This window comes from Scardinius erythrophthalmus (assembly GCF_964197995.2).
Source record: "Scardinius erythrophthalmus genome assembly, chromosome: 6".
In the NCBI taxonomy this organism is placed as follows: Eukaryota; Metazoa; Chordata; class Actinopteri; order Cypriniformes; family Leuciscidae; genus Scardinius; species Scardinius erythrophthalmus.
This window is the reverse complement of record NC_138226.1, coordinates 49,003,920-49,017,478: the sequence shown is the minus strand read 5'-3', so window position 1 is coordinate 49,017,478 and position 13,559 is coordinate 49,003,920. Positions and strand designations below refer to the sequence as shown.

The 13,559-nt window shown below is 36.0% G+C and overlaps 1 protein-coding gene across 5 annotated transcripts in view; it reads right to left on the bottom strand.

Moving 5' to 3' along the window:
- The window catches only part of LOC308692012 (stonustoxin subunit beta-like), a 33,528-nt gene extending 24,497 nt beyond the window's left edge, over nt 1–9,031 (bottom strand). For 2 of the 5 annotated variants that reach the window (XM_081367689.1, XM_081367690.1), the window contains exon 1: nt 5,721–5,809. The gene's annotated coding sequence lies outside the window, so the exon portion shown is untranslated. Of the gene's footprint in view, nt 1–5,720; nt 5,834–8,623 lie in introns of those variants that run through there. The other 3 variants (XM_081367687.1, XM_081367688.1, XM_081367686.1) reach the window with 3 other exon arrangements.
- Between the last annotated feature and the right edge of the window lie 4,528 nt (nt 9,032–13,559).

Genomic DNA, 13,559 nt, shown 5'->3' with positions numbered 1-13,559 from the left:
GCTATTACATGGTGCTCATGAAAGGTCAGAGGACTCCCTGAACAGAGCCATACTGCCAAATTTCAATTCAGGAACATCAACTTGTTTGCAATCTATTCAATACAAATTATTAAATTATTTTTATTGTCTGTGTGTTCTTGACTTAATGGACCTGACAGAACCTTCAATAATGCAGATTCAGTGCTGTGCAACACATCTGAAACCAGACAGAAATGTATCCAAAATGTTAAATGTATTTAGATTCACGAGTTCACCCTTGTATTTCTTTGTTTTGAACCATCATTTACTACCATTTCTAGTTGTTTATACTACTACATTTTACCCAACATCTCAGATTAACCTGACATCGCTAGCTTCTGTTATTAGTACCACTAGCACAAAACGCTAGTAATTCGCTAGCCTGTTAACGCGCCACCCGTGCGCTCAGCTATTTTTATTTATTTATTTTTCTCTCGCGCGCCCGCGCCTTTGAGTTCATAAAAGCTCAGGTGAGTAAGAATCAGTCAACAAACACGGTGAGTAATGTCTTGTCCTGTTATTGTCACCTGCACTTCATGTCACATGTTTAGCATAGACTTCTCTGTCGACAATATAGGATTTATATGTGATAAATGTAAGGAGACAGTTAGGTTGACAGAAGATTTCAGAATTAGAAACACGCATCCAAACTTTAATTGAGGATAGTAAGAGTGCTAGTGCTTTAGATGTTTTGGATGCGCCTAGCATAGTGAACACTTTACATGAGTCGGTTCCGGCTGAAGTAGAGCCTGTGCAGCCGGGCAAATGGGTGACAGTGAGGGATCGCTCTAGTCGCGGATCTAAAAACCACTCTTCCGTTCCGATTACCATAACAAATCGATTTGCCCCGCTCAGTGAAACACCCACTGAGAATGATTGTGCCCTAGTTATTGGCGATTCTATTACACAGAACGTGAAAATAGAGACACCAGCCACCATAGTCACATGTTTGCCGGGAGCCAGAGCGCCTGACATCAAAGCAAATTTAAAAGTGCTGGCTAATGCTAATCGTAAATTCTCTAAGATCATTATTCATGTCGGCACTAATGATGTTCGACTCCGGCAGTCGGAGATCACCAAAATTAATATTAAAGAGGTGTGTGAACTCGCAAGTATGATGTCAAGCACTGTAATTTGCTCTGGCCCCCTTCCTGTTCGCAGGAGTGATGAGATAGTTAGTAGATTGTGTTCGCTTAACGGTTGGCTGTCTAAGTGGTGTCCGCTTAATATAGAATTCATAGACAATTGGAAAAGTTTTTGGGGCAAACCTGACCTGTTGAAAAGAGATGGTATTCATCCCTCCTGGGATGGTGCTGCTCTTCTCTCTAGTAATATGGCTCATAGTCTTAGAGCTCAAACATGACAATCTGGGGCTCAGGTCAGGAAGCAGACAGACTGGCTTAACCGACCGTCTGCTAGCGGCCTCGCGTCACCCAGGTCAGATAAATCCCATCACATAGAGCCTCTTTCACCTAACTATCATCATATAGAGACTGTGTCTGTTCCCCGAACTTGGAAATCCAAAAAACGTTTAACCCATCTAAGGTTAAAATTTTTATTGATGTTCAACAAATAAAAAACAGATAATAATACAGATGAGCAAATGATAAAGCTTGGGTTGCTGAATATTCGATCGCTTACTTCAAAAGCACTCGTTGTTAATGATATGATTTCAGATAATAACCTAGATGTGCTGTGTTTGACAGAAACCTGGCTAAAACCAAACGATTACATTACTTTAAATGAATCAACCCCGCAAGATTACTGTTATAAACATGAGCCTCGTCTGAAACGCAAAGGGGGTGGTGTTGCTGTAATTTATAGTAAAAGTTTCAAAACCACTAAGAAATCAAGTTTTAAATATAATTCTTTTGAAGCATTGGTGCTTAATGTAAAAATATATAGTGTAAACGATAAATCAGGTTTGAGATTTGTGCTGGCTACTGTATACAGGCCACCAGGGCACCATACAGACTTTATCAAAGAATTTGCGGACTTTCTATCAGAATTAATATTGACTGCAGATAAAGTACTAATTGTTGGTGATTTTAATATACACATCGATAATGAAAAAGATGCATTGGGATTGGCATTTAAAGACATTGTAAATTCAATTGGAGTTAGACAACACGTGTAATGACCTACTCATTGTCGTAATCATACTCTAGATCTAATATTATCACATGGAATAGATGTTGATGCCGTTGAAATTCTGCAGCAGAGCGTGTTTCAAATATGTGAGACCTATCACTTCTGCCACTAAAGATTGCTTTATTAATAATCTTCCTGATCAATTTCATCATCTCAGCATCCCAGATAGCTTAGAAGAACTAGATATTACAACAGAAACGTTGCACTTTAGACACAGTTGCTCCTTTGCGCTTAAAGAAGATTAAAGAAAATAGTCCAACGCCGTGGTACAACGAGCACACTCGGGCCCTTAAGAGAGCAGCCAGAAAAATGGAGCGCAACTGGAAGAAAACAAAACTAGAGGTATTTCGCATTTCATGGAAGGAGAGCTCAATTACTTACAGAGAGGCTTTAAAAGCTGCTAGATCTGCTTATTTTTCAACCCTATTAGAAGAAAATAAACATAATCCTAGGTATTTATTTGAAACGGTGGCTAAACTAACGAAAAATAAAGCTTCAAGCCCAGAAGTTTCCAAGCAACACAGCAGTAATGATTTTATGAACTTCTTCACTTATAAGATTGATAATATCAGGGACAAAATTATAACTATGCAACCGTCTACTACAGTATCGCATCAGGGAGTGCATTTTAGTCTCCCTGAGGAAAATTTTGATTCGTTCGTTGCTATAGGAGAGGAAGAATTTACTAAACTCGTTAAATCATCTAAATCTACAACATGTATGTTAGACCCTATACCGACTAAGCTACTGAAAGAGATGCTTCCAGAGGTCATAGATCCTCTTCTTAATATCATTAATTCATCTTTGTCTCTAGGATACGTACCGAAAAACTTTAAGCTGGCTATGATTAAACCGCTTGTTAAAAAAATGCAACTTGATCCTACAGAATTAGTCAATTACAGGCCGATCTCGAATCTACCTTTTCTGTCAAAGATACTAGAAAAGGCAGTATCCTCACAACTGTGTTCCTTTCTTGAAAGAAATGATATCTGTGAGGATTTCCAGTCCGGATTTAGACCGTACCATAGTACTGAGACAGCTCTCATTAGAGTCACAAATGATTTGCTCTTATCATCCGATCGCGGTTGTATCTCGCTATTAGTGTTACTCGATCTTAGTGCTGCATTTGACACCATTGACCACAACGTTCTTTTAAATAGATTAGAACATTATGTTGGCATTACGGGAAATGCACTAGCATGGTTTAAATCATACTTATCTGACCGTTATCAGTTTGTAGCAGTAAATGATGAGATGTCTCATCGATCACAAGTTCAGTATGGCGTACCACAAGGCTCAGTACTAGGACCGCTGCTGTTCACTCTGTACATGCTACCCTTAGGAGATATCATTAGGAAACATGGAATTAGCTTCCACTGTTATGCTGACGATACTCAGCTGTATATTTCTTCAAAACCTAACAAAACTTATCAATTCACAAAATTAACGGAATGCATAGCGGATATAAAAAATTGGATGACTCGTAAGTTCCTACTTCTAAATTCTGAAAAAACAGAGTTTCTAATTATTGGACAAAAAACTTCCTCACGTAATAACCTAGAATACTGTCTAACACTTGATGGCTGCTCTGTTAAGTCTTCGTCGTCGGTTAGGAGCCTGGGTGTGCTCTTTGATACCAATCTTTCATTTGAAAGTCACGTGTCTAGTATCTGTAAAACTGCATTTTTCCATCTTAAAAATATATCTAAATTACGCCATATGCTCTCATTGACAAATGCGGAACAGTTAGTTCATGTGTTCATGACCTCAAGGCTAGATTATTGTAATGCTCTACTGGGTGGTTGCCCTGCACGCTTAATAAACAAACTACAGCTGGTCCAAAACGCAGCAGCTCGAGTTCTTACCAGAACCAGGAAGTATGACCATATTAGCCCAGTTCTGTCAAAACTGCATTGGCTGCCTATTAAACATCGCATAAATTTTAAAATATTGCTGATTACTTACAAAGCACTAAATGGTTTAGCTCCGCAGTACTTGAGTGAGCTCTTAACGCATTATAGTCCATCACGTCTATTGCGATCTCAAATTTCCGGCCAGTTACTAATACCTAGAATATCAAAATCGACTGCTGGCGGTAGATCCTTTTCCACTTAGCACCAAATCCATTTAGCACCAAAACTCTGGAACAGTCTTCCTACCATTGTCCGGGAAGCAGACACACTCTGTCAGTTCAAAGCCAGATTAAAGACACATCTCTTTGACCTAGCATTCACATAATACATTATAGACTTCGATAATTTAATGTTAGGCTGCATAGATTAGGTCAGCCGGAACCGGGAACACTTCCCATAAATCCTGATGTACTCTTTACATCATGAGAAGAATGGCATCTACGCTAATTTTAGTGTCTGTGTTTATCCCGAGGTTTTCCCGCAGCCTGCCGGATCCAGGCCGTATCCAGATCTGACGAAGGACCTTCACCTGGACCCGATGTCAACGCAGTGCTGAAGTGCCAACTAGTCTCTCCCTATGGAGGATCCCTCTACCACTATACAGATAAGGCGTTGTCGGGAAAATTTGTTTCGCGTTCCTACCCCAAAGCAACAAAATAAAATAAAATTCTTTGTCAAAATTTTATAAGGACAGACAAGTACTTTGTTTAGGCTTGGCTTGTAGGGAATTCCAAACCTGCGTATTTTCAAACGCACATAACTATAGAACCCATTCTAAATGCGCATGTGAACGCCAGCGTTTCTCACAGGTTCGTGTTTAAAGTCTGTGTAGAGGGAATGGTGTCGTCTTAGCGGCCCCTAATTTAATAACAAATGATCGTTGCGACGGAAGCAAATCAATCAAAACTAACTTTAGATGGAAAATAACTTAACTCTGCTATAAAGCCAAAACAATCTCTGTTACCTTAAATTATACGCTTATCTCTGTGAAGCTGCTTTGAAACAATCTACGTTGTTAAAAGCGCTATATAAATGAAGATGACTTGACTTGACTTTATTTTATTTTTTAACATTTATTATGGTACGGTCTAAATCCTGACTGAAAATCATCGCAGATATCATTTCTTTCTAAAAAGGAACATAGTTGTGAGGATACTTTTTCTAGTATCTTTGACAAAAAGGGTAGATTCGAGATTAGCCTGTAATTGACTAATTCTGTACGATCATGTTGCGTTTTTTAATAAGAGGTTTAATCATAGCCAGCTTAAAAGTTTTTAGTACGTATCCTAGAGACAAAGATGAATTGATGATATTAAGAAGAATTAACATTCTGACTCATTCTGCTAGCACAGGACACACACACATACAAACACACACACATATATACAGTATATAACAGTAATAAAAAAGGTAAAAGATAATATGATAGTTAAATACAACTTTGCACTTTCTAGTCTCTCCAGTTTCAACTTCATGGTTTCACAATTTCTAATGTCTATCCTCTGAAAATTTGCATTAACTTTTCCTTTCAGTGAACATGTAGATTGATTTGCTGAGCATTGTATTAACCTTCTCTCAACCTTTACTCCAACACACACTGACACTGCCTGTTGATATTGTTATAAAATCACTTCTTACCTGGAGTCTCTGTTCCTGATATGGTAAGAAGTCTGAGGCTGTAGTTATAGTTAAAGTTCTGCTACTGAGGAAATGTCTCATGAAAAAGTGTGTTGTCAGAAAAAAGTGTTCTCAGAAATGTTGAGAAAGGTTGGAGGGGAGGTGCCCCAGTGGCCACTCCACTATTAAAGGCACTTCATTGGCTGCCAGTGCAATTTAGAATACATTTTAAAATGTTATTATTTGTTTTTAAATCATTGCACAATCAAGCACCTGGCTACCTATCTGATCTGCTGCATCAGTATTCCCCCTCAAGAAGCTTAAGATCTGGAGACCAGAATCTTATTTCAATTCCACACTCTAGACTCAAACGTAGAGGTGACCGTGCCTTTTCTGTATTTGGCCCGCGTCTCTGGAATGACTTGCCTGTGGAAATTCGAATGGCTCCGAGTTTGACCATTTTTAAGTCTCTCTTAAAAACCCATTTGTTTTCTTTGGCATATTAGGTTTTTTTCTCTCTCTCGTTGTTGTCTAAATCTGTTTGTTTTGATTGTATTATAATGCTTTTTCCTCTGTTGTGAAGCACTTTGGTCAGTCTATGGCTGTTTTAAATGTGCTATACAAATAAAGTAAACTTGAAACTTGGTCATTGCCCCTTTGACCTTGAAATGCTTTCTGGCAGTATACAATCATTTTTGGCAGTATTCTGTGTTTGTGTGGCGCTACAGTGCCAGGGCTGAATTTTTGTCCCAGTCCGCCCCTGCATATAGGCCTACAATATACTTTATATTCTGTATCAGATTATGTTATCTTATCACCCACCTGGATTTAATAAATAAGCAAATATAGCAGACAAAATAATCAGGCAGATTAAATTACTGTAAATTTCTTGGTCATTCGGCCAAATAAAATCCAATATACATATGTTTTATGTCATTGTAAAACCTTTTTTTTTTTTTTTTTTTTTTTTGCTGCTTGCAACAAGTCCAAGCCCATTGCTCTATTCACCTCGTTTCTGGGTTTCACTCTTGTACCGATCGGTCTCTCTCTAGCCAGAGCCAAGCCAAAATCACATTTGTCATGCGAACATGTATATCGAAATGGAAGGCACCAATCTTCTTGGGAGAGCGGGCCGGATATGTCCATACCTGATTCTCTTGGATCAGACGCTGGGTCACAACTTTGAGTTTTCCAGAGAGCCCCTCGAAGTCTCAGTGAGCATTTTCCAAATATGTGTGAACATATGCTAGGTTGTGAGAGTTGCGCACCTGAACGGTCTGTCCCACGAGAGTTTGCGTCTGGCGCATTCTCACTCTTTTAGGCCTAATATGAGTTATGAATTATGGTACCGAACGGTACATTTCCAAAGCCGCACTCTGAAAACTTATTCCATACAAAAAAAATAGGCTCATCACGATCTCATTGAGACAGTCGCTGATTGTTTGTCTATGTTTACGAATGGGTCATTTGGTTGTTTTTACTGTGACACAAGGGTGAGTAATGTGCGGAATGTAAAAAATCTCACAAATATGAACATCTTATGCACTAAGGCTCATATTTGACTGCTCTGGTAAATTTTTTTTTGCTCTTTCACTATTTTGTGGTTTCTATGTTTACGAATGGGTCATTTGGTTGTTTTTACTGTGACACAAGGGTGAGTAATGTGCGGAATGTCAAAAATCTCACTCTGTTCCACAGAACCCCTTTTTCCTTGGCCCACATCCCTCAAAGAATGACGGCTCTGTAGTGGCCCAAAGACAAGGGCCACACACTGGCCATAGCTGGCCCAAGTCTCAGCCAGTTAATGACCCACAGCACACCCCTGTTTCTCACACATTTCTCATTTAAACACACCTTACCTGAAACATAGCATCAATTAGCATTTTATATCAAAGAAATCAGGACAGAAGTGGGTGAAAGTGAACAAAAGAGACCAGGTTTAAACGTAAATGTCTGTACTTGTGATCAGATCGACTTAAACGCATCTTAATACCAGGTGGAAACAGGGCGTGAGAATTAAAGATCGATCGTTTGAGTTCAGCAATAAGCATCAAACGCTTCACAGGTGGACGTGCACAAACAACAGGTCAACTTTTATTTATTTATATAGCACATTTAATAGCAACATAGTTACCCAAAGTGCTTCACAGTTATAAATAAAACACACATTTATAAAAACATTTACCAATAGCAAATGAAGGCATAACTACACACTCGAAGACATACACCCTCATACAACTGTATAGTGAGATCAGTTTTGGGAGAAAAATAAAAATAAGTTATTACTTCAATAAACATAATACCCTTAACTAAAAGGTAAGTTAAAAAGATAAGTTTTCAACTGAGACTTTAAAATCTCTATTGTTGAAGCTTGCCTTCTTTGCTGCTTTTTAGACTGCCCCCTACAGGTCTTAAATATTCATATTCAGCTATTTTGTTGTGGCCCAGTTCCGCTCCACACACACCCCATTTCCCTCGGCCCACATACCACAAAGAATGACGGCCCTGTAGTGGCCCAGATCTGGATTAAAGACTAGGACCACAAATGGACTATAACTAGTCTTAAGAAGAGATTCAAGTCACTAAAGTGTTGCTTCACTGCTGCTGTATTGTCAGTAACTTTACCCGAAGTATCTAGTGCAATTATAAGTAGAAAAAAAAAGTTTGTTGAGACAAACTTTCAGTTGGCTTGAGAAAGCCGGACCAGAGAGTTTGAAGTAGTTAAAAGTAATTAAAAGTTTAAAGTAGTCAGAAGTTTTAAATAGTTTGAGGTTTAAAGTAGTTTAAATTTTGATTGATAAATTAGTTATAAAGAAAGAATAGTTAGAAAGAAAGAAAAAGATTAGTTAGAAAGTTAGAAAGAAATATTAGAATTGATAAAATATGATATCAATTAATAAAATAAAATAAAAATATAAACATACCTTGCTTCAGAGAAAAAGTTTAGCAGTTCTGTGCAAAAGATATTCCAAGTTGGAATTTTTGACCGAGGTCAAAAGATATGCTTGATTTGACAAACAACTACAGTTAGAGAGCCTCAAATGTGGAAACATTGCAGTGAGGAAGAAGAAATATAAAATAAAAGCAAAACATTATAATAAAAGGACGATTGATATATTATGTTGTAACAACTATTAATAGCCAGATAAAAAGTCATAAAAAAGGAAACAGGTTTCTTAAAAACGTACAATTGTTTGTAAAACTATGTGCACTGTAGACTGTAGATTTCAGTTTGAAGTCAGAATAAGAAGCATGTTAAGGGGGAGTAATGTTTCTCCTGGTACAGCCTAGCACGCAGAGCTCACGGGAGTATCTCAAGGTCGCTCAACAGCATTTTTGCGAGACAAACCCAGCAATACATAGAGAAACAGGGTTTGATTTAAACTGTTTTGAAAAACGGGAAAATAGACTGCCAGGTAAACTAACTGATTTAGCTCTAAAGCTTTAAAAAAAGGTGGGGGGACTTAACCTCTTGCATAGATTAAACCTTTTCCTGAATATTTTAGCCCAACCAGACAATTTTAAAGAAAACACAGTGATATGATATTAATACAGCTGATAAGCTAGCTTGACTTAAAGAAAAGTAATGAAACTGAAACAGAATGTGAAATATATAACAGATATTTGACCAAATTTAACATTAGTGAGAATTTAATTTTTGAAGTTTTGACTGGTAACAAGATGTTCCTAAATGGGAACAGACATTATAATATTACTATTGTAAATGTTAAAGATATAATACTATTGTATATGTTAAAGATATGCAACAATTATAATGTTCAAATTAGAGTTATTTAAAAGTCAAATATGGAGGTTGACTATAGTGAACAAGAAATAAGATATTAAAATAATTAAGTGGGTTACATCTTATAGTAGTTCATGGATTTTTAGGAAGTCCTAGCGACTGGCGTTGCATGAGTGCACTCTCAATGCTGGGGCGCACAAGGAAAGGAACTTGTTGTTAACCCCAATGCCAAACAGATATGTGGATGATCCACTGTGGTGACCCCTATAACGGGAGAAGCCGGAAGAAACATAGAGAAAGTGGATGGATTGTCGGATTTAATTTAGAAAAATTTATTTAGAAAAATTATAATGATAAAATAATAATGTACATAACAAAAAGTAAATGTATAAGTATTACTACAGTGGAAGAAGATAGTGACTGCTTTAGACTGACCACATAGTTTTAGAATATTTAGAACAAAGACAAGGTTTGAATATTGATTAATTGAAATTAGTTTTGATATAAAATATTAAGATATGCAGCAGAGTGATCAAGATGCAAGAACAGCTGTTAATAGCCTACTAATAAACGTTGCAGGCAAAATGTGATAAATGAAATTAATATTTTTCATTTTACAGCTATTTAACAAACTGAAAATCAACAAGTACTGCATACAAAGTGACTGTAACAAATGTCTGAATAAGATTACATAGATTAAATAGATTAGCCATTTACAGATGTAAAAATAATAATAAAAGTGAGGATAGTTGACTAAGAAACTTGGAGTTATTAGAACATTTCCTCTGATTTAAAAGGAATTTAATTCTTGCTATAAAAAATGGTGACAAATGAAATTTAACAATGAAAGTATGATTAAAATAAAGAAAAGCTTAAGTTAAAGATAACTAGAGAGGTATTATCAGGACTGAGGTTAATTTAATGATAAATTGACAAAGATGATTGTCAACAAACAATGAGAGAACCTAGTGTGTTGTTGTCTGCCAGGAATGTAGGATGAGTTTCTCAAAGTAATAATGAATGACCCAGTGGCTATCGGCGAGCACATGGATGCACAGGCCTGTTTATGTAACAGGGTTGCAGTGGACTAAATGCGGTGAATGTTTGAAAGACATTAACCAAAGTAATTTGCTGGTATATATGGCAATAGGCATAGAATTTGGGGCATGGACCTTTGGTGATTTAACCATTTAGGGCAAAATTACAGATCAAAGGTGTACAAAGAAATCAGACTTGGAAACAGCTGGGTATTTCTAGTGTCGTAAATATGCTCATAATGTATTGAAATAAATACAAATGATGTACAAAGCAAGTGGCTGCTGGTTTTGTCCCAGGAGACTTGGGAGAACACTAGAGAGCCTAAAATCTTGCTTTGAAGAAGGCAAAATATTCCAACCAAAGTGAGAAATGATTAATGGAAACAATTGCTAAAAGCTATTTACAATATAGCGTAATAATGTATCACAATAAAAAATCTCCCAAAAAGGGGGAATGTGATTAAATGCATAATATATATATTTTTTTTAAAAAGGAAAAAAGTCCCAATGACATGATTGAAAGGCAGAGCTGATCCTGTGTGCCAGTGAACTTCTGGAAGGGGGAGAGCCTGCTAGCAGAGGTTCACTCAGCACCACAGGCTGGTCTTCAAGGAAATAGTGGAAAAAGGACCACCAGCAAAGCACCTCGATTGCCTGTGCCTAGAGAAAGAGCTGGCACAAGATTAACAAAACAGTAAAATATTAAAAGTTTTGATGTGGGTAGAGTGATACTTTGGAATTTACTTATCAAAAACAATTAAAGGAAATAGTCCAAAAAGAGGAAGAATAATGCTGAAATATAGAAAAATCCTGCTAATATAAATCAACTGCTGTGGGTAAATGATAATTATTGATTGTTTAAATCATTATGAATGTAGCAGCAATTTAGCATTTTGTTGATTTTATTGTAGCCTAACTGTACAAGCGATTTAAGTGAACTAAAGCTTTTTGGGAGCAAAAGAAAGCAGGAAGTTGTGCTATAATGTGGAAAATCTACAAGAATAAAAGATAGAAAGTGGGAAAATATATTTAATAGTACATAAAGGAAGAACATTTGAATAGTGCACTATGGAACTACTGAAATTATGGGATTCTAATATGTGCATAATCTTGCCTGATGAATCCACTGTATAAAGCACTAGAAAATAGGTGAAGTAAATTAGGGTCAAAAATTGGAGAAAATAAAAAAAACCAATGATATTAATATTACAAATGGAAAGAACAAGATGTTTTAAAGTGAATGTCATGATAGAAATATTTAATAGGAAGGTAAACACAGATTATTCACTGTAAGGTGAATCTACCCTAAAGGAACATTACAGGAAATTAAGATTTTGTCGATAAGAGCGAAAAGTATACATTTGGGTAGAACTGGAATATTTGGGGAAAATGGAAAGACATCTGTAAACACTGCAACTGTATAGTCAGTCTTAGCAAAGTTTAAGAAGAACATTCATGGACAAATTAAATATGAATTGTGTAAGAATGTAATTTAGAAAATGGCATAGAAGCAAATCCTAGAAGTCTTAATACAGTTATGGAGACTTATTTGGTGATGATGAAACTAATATTTTGAAAACTATTAAATAATGTGAAGAATATTGAAGAATATTCTAGCATTGGCTAGAAGGAACAATAACCAAGAGATAATGGTAATATAAGATAAAATAATACATGGATAGGAGGCTAATACCTCCTACTTGTAGTAAGAGTGAGAAATAAAAAAATGATATAAAATGTGGGTTATTTTTAAACATCATCCTAAATATCATGATACAATTAAAAATGAAAATCAATTTTGAGAAAAAATAAAAAAATAATAATGTGTGCATGTACTTGGCAGCAGAAACAAAGAGTGATATTAAATCACGAATACATGATGATAGCATATGGAGCATGTAGGCCAATGATATTTAATGAGGGTCACATAAAATAGATTAGGATTATGGAAAATACTGCAGTATCTGTTATATTAAAGTATTCTAATATGCAGAAAGAAGACTAGAAATACTAGGAAAATTGGGAGAGAAACTGGTCAAGGATGGTCAATCAACTTGTAGAAGAGTGGAGAAAACAACTTAAAGTTAATTTAGTATGTTTCCATACCAAACAAAAAGAAATGAATAATTGGAAATTAGCTCATTATGAATAATAGGTGCTAGTAGGCATATTGTAATGTTGACCTGATTGACACTCCTGGATGCAGGCTTATCATGCAGGTGTTTGAGAACAGCAAGAGAGCAGATGAGGACAAACAAGCTCTCATTATGGTCCATGCAAGAGCACCAAATGGCCTTGACTGAATCGGGAACCCTTCCGAAGAAGGGGGTGGAAATAGCGGAAGAAGTCCTAGTTTGTATGCCTCTTATTCAGTCACAAAATAGACTGTAAAACAAGATAGACTGTAATAGCAAGAAACGGCCGCTCTGCATCCACCAGCACTGAGACCTTAGCTGGGGCCAGTTAAACCTTTTGGGAAATCCTGGTAAATATTATTACTTTATTATTTTAATGATTTATAAAAAATAAATAAAATAAGAACCGTAGAACTTAAAGGATTATTATGAAGTGGGTGTTTGAGATTGTAAACACGAATGTACTTACTGTATGATAAAATGTAATAATTGTATGTCATCTATAATGCCAAGTGTTTATGGTTTTTACTGACTGATAAATACATGTTGATTTAAGAAAACGAAATATATTATTGTAAATGAATAAATCATATTTTAATTGTATTATGTGAAAAGGTATTATACTATAGTAACAAAAAAATCTGGGTTTAGAAAAGATTATACCTTTTAGATTTAATTAAGGAGATGTTTAGGGGGAGAACTCCTGATAAGACGTTTTAATTATTGGGTTAATTTTTGAGGATTTAAAATGTGTGTGATGCCACCAAACACTGATGTAACAAAGTGTGAACCTTATAATGGGGATGTAAAGATAATTTATAGTAAGAAATTACTGAAAATAATGTTGTTGTTTTTGCTTTTGAAATATTTTTAAATCTTTATGAATTAAAGAATTCATTGGCTTGAGTGGGCTTTGAATGTATATAAGGAAATTAAAATATAT